The following is a 6,000-nucleotide window of genomic DNA, read 5'->3' as shown; positions in this document are numbered from 1 at the left end:
GGAGATCCTGGTGGGAGCTGGATTTGCCTGTACCCTGGGAAGGTTCTAGAAGGTTCGGGAAGGTCCTAGAAGACACGATAGCCGTCTAACCCAATGAGGAGAGTGGGGGGAAGTTTGCTCTGCCTGCCAGATGTGAGGAGGAAGGCGCCCACTCTGTAAAGGAAGGTTCCTGCCGTCAGGAGAGAGGGCAAGCCTCTGGAAGCAGGCTTGTTGGGTTTTCTCTTTACTGAAGAGACAGTGGTGAATAAAAGCACTAGCGAAAAGGGTTCTTTGACTTTTTAACCTGTGAACCCCCAGAAATTATATGCAAATGTTGGGGCATACGTGCATTCATTTTTGAGGTAGGACAGATTATCTATAACTTTTATATATTCTCAAAAGTGGTCTTTGACCACCCCTGCCAAGATTGAGTTCACTGTGTTAAATTAAAAACAGTTGGCTCAAGGGGCGCCTGGGTGGCTCAAGTTGGTTTGGCTAAGCACCCTACTCTTGATCTCAGCTCAGGTCTTAATCTCAGGGTTGTGAGTTCAAGCCCCGCTTTGGGCTCCATGCTGGGCGTGAAGCCTACTTCAAAAATAAAAAAATAAATAAATCAAAAGACAATAATAAAGAGTTGGCTCTTATTGCCTCCGGCTGGTTGAGGGGAGCCCCCGCATCTTTCAGGCTGGCCAGTGGCAATCTGTCGGCCTTGTCCAGAGGCTCCCTGGAGTGGGTCTCTGCTAATGAGTTGCACAAACAATAAAGCCATTGTGAAATCCTCCTAGGCCAGCTGGTGCCTTTGAAGGGAGAGGCAGGAACTCTGAACTGGCCACACTGGACTATAGTGGTGGAGCCCTCAGTCATCCCCGTCAGCCTGCTCGGGCAGACACAATCCGAGTCTATTAAAGTTGGTGACAATTCACTTTGGCCTCTCATTGTGTGCTGTTAATGAGGCCCCGGAGCTTCCCAGCCGGCAGGGGTGAAGTAGCCGAAGACTCGGGTGAACTTGGCTTATGGTCACACAGCTCAGCCACTGAGAAGCCGTGTGACCTCAGGCGAGTAATTCCTTGCCCAACCTCTTCCTGTGAAATCAAAGTGGATGGATCCTAATGCACTCCTGTAAAACGTCTGTTAGTGGGTGCAGAAGCGCCACAGGCCTGAGGTCCTGGACTGTCCTCTGGGCCTCATCCCCATCCCCCTCTACAACGTGTGGGGCTTGCTGTACCCCCTTTATCCAACCTTTATCGGCCCAGGGTTCTAAGTCTGGCTTAATTTCAGGCTCTGCCTAGCAGCACAGCAGAAAGAACCCAAGCTTTCTCATAGGAAGCTCTCCCGCAAAAACAACAGAGCCTGTCTTTGCCTCTTGGATAAAAAGACCCCAAAGGCAGCGATTCTGTTTTTCTTTTAGTTGACTCATTAAGCATTGCCAAAACGGACTTTTTGTTTGCTTGGCAGGGATTGGGGGGGGGGGGGGGGGGGAGGGGGAGGGGCGTTTTACCGGGGATGGGAGTTTACAGTAGTTCTACTGCTCTTTCCCGAGAAGCCTGTCCCCCCGTGCTCCAGAATGATCCCCACCGCGTGGGAATCCCTCCTGACTTTAGACGTGACTCAGCCACAGCCTTGGTGGAGTCAAGGTAGTAATCCTGGCCTAAGCATCGGCTGGCTAAGCTGAAGCCAGGCCTGGGCTTGAGAAACCTCGAAGCCCTGATTCAGCAACAAAGCTGATCCGAGCTGTGCATTCCTTGGAGTGGAAATAGACCAGCCCTCACCACAGTCCCGAATCACAGTAGGATTCCACATCGGGTTCTACTCAGAAAGCAGTAGAGGTGGGGAGGCCTCACGAGGCCAGCTTTCATCCCACTGCTTTCCTAAGCGAGAGACCGCGGCGGCCTAGAGGCCTGCCCACAGCTAGGAGTGGCTGCGTCAAGAACTCAGCTCTGGTCTCCGGAGCCGCCCCAGGGACACTGTCCTGAATCGCGAGGTTTCTGCTCCCCTACCTTTAGGTCAAGGCCTGGCCTTTCGAACCAAATGTTTGGACCCAATTTCGCTACCAGACTGAAGTTCTTGGGAGGGAAAAATCCCATCCTAGGGCTTTAGAGCATCTTCCTCACTAGATAGGTCCCCAACATTTCTTCTACGGCTAGGGCCCGGAGAGCAAAAGTTCAAGCTATTTGTGGCCACAGCTCGTGGGAGTGTTTAGTTAGCAGCTTTACGGACTCCGAACAAACCTCACGGACAAGGCGCGTAGATGGAGGCAGAGGAGTGGGCTACGTTTTGCTGACCCCTGCTGGGAGCTCAGCCCTGGGCCTGTCCGCAGTAGGTCACCCTGCTGCCTGGCCGAGGCACTTGGAGTCAAGCCTAGAAACACTGCTTCATGCTCTGGGCCCTGCAGTAAGGCTTTGAACCAGAGGAAATACCGTCTCTAAGAACGGAGCCCTAACCTGGGGGCCAGGAAGGGGCTTTACAGAACAGGGATTTGAACTTGCTCTCCAGCCAAAGGCCTACTGTACTTGGAGTAGTGCTAAGCCGGTAGCTGAGTGGGGAAAATGGGATGCCTGGCTCTCCTTGGCTGGGGAAGCGGGTGGACCCGGTGGCACGTGGGAGTGGAGAAAAGGAAGGACAACGAAAAGGGAGAGCAGCAGAAGCATGGGCTACACAGGATGTGGGAAGCGGTTGTGACTCCAGTAGCACCATTAGGGGTTTGCCTCCTTCTCCAGTCTCCCATTCTTAGGGGCAAAGCCCCCTTAAGTTGCCTTGGAAGTTAACATCCTACCTGCCTTTGCACAAAGTAAAGGATGCGTGAAGTGCTACCAAAATAGTTTGGCCCCATCTTCCCCTCAAGATTTAGTCCTTCCAGAGGTCCAGGGCTAGGTGGTGGCTGCAGGCTCCACGCCCAGACTCGGCTCACTCCTGAGGGAAAGGAGGCCCAAGTGGCTTACCTCTGGTCGCCACGCCAACCTTGCTGAGCTCCAGTCCTTTGCTGAACTCCTGCCGAAGCAGGCCCTGAGCTAAGCTAAGCGCTTGCCGTGAGCCTAGCTGAGCCTCACAGCCACCTCGGAAAGTTGTAGTTCCTAACCCTAGCCTACAGCAGAGAGTCCTGCTGGAAGGGATGAGGCCTCTAAGCAGCCCACCTGGAATTCAAGGCTGTCTCACTCGGACGCCTGTGAACGAAACTCTACGCTGTCCCGACGGGAGAATGCTTCCTCGAGTCTACCGTTTTATTCTGCGGACCTCTGTTCACACCTAGAACACGACAGGAGTTCTTGCTCTTGGTATTAATAGGAGACTTCCTGGATTAATAATAGCAAGGAATCGGATGCTCAGGCAGCACAGCCTAGTTTTAAGACCAGATGGGACGAATGCCTAACAAGTGCTCCTGGGGGCACAGGCAGCCCTCTTCAGAAAGAGGAAAAGCCCTTGTTTGGGCTTCTGCGAGGCTGGTTCCTGGACAGGGCCTTCCCTGGTGTGTCCGGCTCCACAAGCACCTGTTCACCACCAAGCTGCTGAGGAAAGGGACACGTCACCTCGCTGTATATACAAGGCCAGATAGACAAAGAAAGTGCTCCACGAATGCTGAGAACACACACGCGAAGTGACTGACCGTCTGGGTCCACCTACCTCACCAGTCAAGGCCCTCCAAATGGGAGGTCACCTGAAATTTTACAAACTCAAATAAAACGCAAGGTGATACTCAAGATCTTTATTGATTTCACTGTAACAGCAACCATTGGTGAGAATTTAATTTTTTCCCTAATTTCCAAACACCTGCTGGTTTAGGACAGTTACCAAAAAAAAAAAAAAAAACCAAAAAAAAAAAAACAAAAACCAACAACAACAAAAAACTGACCACGGATTCACACAGGGCTGCCTCCAGACTGCATGGTGCCCTCTGCTATCCATCCACAGCCGTGAAATGGATGGGAGGAGTGGAGGGACAATCACATCAAAGGAGACGAAGGGGAAGACCGAGGAAAGTACTGGCACTCTCCACTTTTCCATTCAGAGCCCATGGAAATGGGCCACTGGTGGCACAAAGACGGGAAAGGGCATTTGTCTTATATATAAAATCTTCTAAAGATGCTTAAAATGGACACTTGGATACTGAGTGTCCTCTGGGCTCTCCAAGACACGTCCTTTGAGGTCTGTCCCCTGGGCACCCAGGCGGGAAGAGGTGGGCTCCGTCTCCAGGGGAAGGAAAGGCACTGGCTCACAGTACTCAGGGACTCGGACACAGCCACCAGGGGCAGGATGGCTAACAGGTACAACTCATCCTTATCTCGAGTGATCCTCCCCCACCCTCCTGGTTTCAAGTAATAAGTTACCCTCGGCTCGGGTTTGGGTTTTTCTGTTTTGCTTTTAAAGATTTAGATGGAGAGGAGGGGTGGGGTACCCTGGGTGCAAGAATGGGTATCCTGTGCTAGATTCACGGAATTGTCTCGGGAGTGTCCAGGAATTTGGGGTTTAAGCACCGGCAAGAGCTCCCTTTGGAAATTTCAGCGCGGCCACATGATTATCAAGCATTGCAGCAACTGTCAGCTTCCCGCTCTTAGAAAGGTAGCGGAGTTAAGAACTCAAAGCCCCCAGGAACCGTGTTTCATCTCGGCGATGCTTCGCACTGGCCATCCATTCGGTATGATGGTATGCCAGAGCTGCGGGCAGAGGGTAAGCAAAGAGAAACCAAAGACCATCTGAACAGGGACTTGAGCCTTCCTAAATCTACCTTTGCCAAAAGGTATGAACTTCCAGGACCAGCCCAGAGACAGAAATTTAAATTCCAGAGGATGGGCAAGGTGACGTGAATGATTGTTTGAAAAAATAAGTTTGTATCCATTTCCCTCCAAATTTCTCTGAGCTAGCCTCAAGGAAACTTCAGAGCTCAACCGGAAAATCCTTACTAGAACAGGAAACGCCCCTGGGGTATAAGCATTCAAAAGAATTCTGACCCCATTGCCTCAAGATCTGATTTTGTCCTTTATTAAAAGCCCAGAGCTAAAGGAACCGGGATGGGTGTGTGTGTGTGTGTGTGTGTGTGTGTGTGTGTGTGTGTGTGTGTGTGTGTGGTAACCACACCCCCTTCAAAGTCCAGACAGAAATCGCCCTTCCAAAGAAATAATGCTTTTTTAAAATGAGTATTACCCCGTTCCAGATGTCATGGGTGGGTAGGTGATTGGGTTTTCGCAGATTAGTCAACAGCTGTTGTGCCCGTAGTCCAGAAACCTGCCTAGAGGGGAAAGTTCTGACCCAGACGGAGACGCAGTCGACCTCCTCTCTCCAGGAGAATGCAAAGGGCCAAGGGCCCTGGCTTCAAGCAGCCAAGACGCCTGACACCCCATCAAATATCCAAGAAGGGGAGAATGGGTAGAGAGTCTGGTTCTGGGACATGACTGCCAACATGATGAGCCCTTCGTACCAGCTGGCTTGACCCAACGGAGGCACTCAGCGTGTGCCGACTGAACGATGGGACTCTGGGGGTGAATCCCACACATGTAGCAGGCTGCGGGCTAATGTCTGACCTGAGGTCGGAGCGTCCCAAAGAGCCGGTAACCCGAACAAAGAATAAAAGACCATCTATTCTGAATCCGCCTCAAAATCAGAAGGAAAAACACAACTCATCTGAAAGTGCCGTGAAGAGGAGTTCCTTACTTGGGGAGGAAGTACCCTTTTTCTTACAGCCGCCTCGGCAGCAGTGCCTCTGGTTCAAGTTCACGCTAAAACCAAGCAGGGCTAAAGAAAACGCCGGGGAAGAGGCGGGGCCTAAAGCCAGACAGGAATGTGCATCTCGAAGAGGTCTGAAATCTCTACAGCGTGGCTGGACGTGCCAGAAACACAGCAGACATTCACTAAGAATGTGTTCAACTGACTAGCCTCATCTAAGCTCCTCTCACAGGTGAAGACAGGGTCAGTTCTCTTTAAGAACACATTCCCCTCAGGAAGCCCAGGACGAGGTGGGCGCACATGTCAGAGAAAACCGGATTTGAGAGGAGCAATCAAGCACCGCCAGACATCTCTAATTCCCAGATG

The sequence above is a fragment of the Prionailurus viverrinus genome, chromosome D2 (genome assembly GCF_022837055.1).
Source record: "Prionailurus viverrinus isolate Anna chromosome D2, UM_Priviv_1.0, whole genome shotgun sequence".
NCBI lineage: Eukaryota > Metazoa > Chordata > Mammalia > Carnivora > Felidae > Prionailurus > Prionailurus viverrinus.
Note: the sequence above shows the minus strand (reverse complement) of the source record.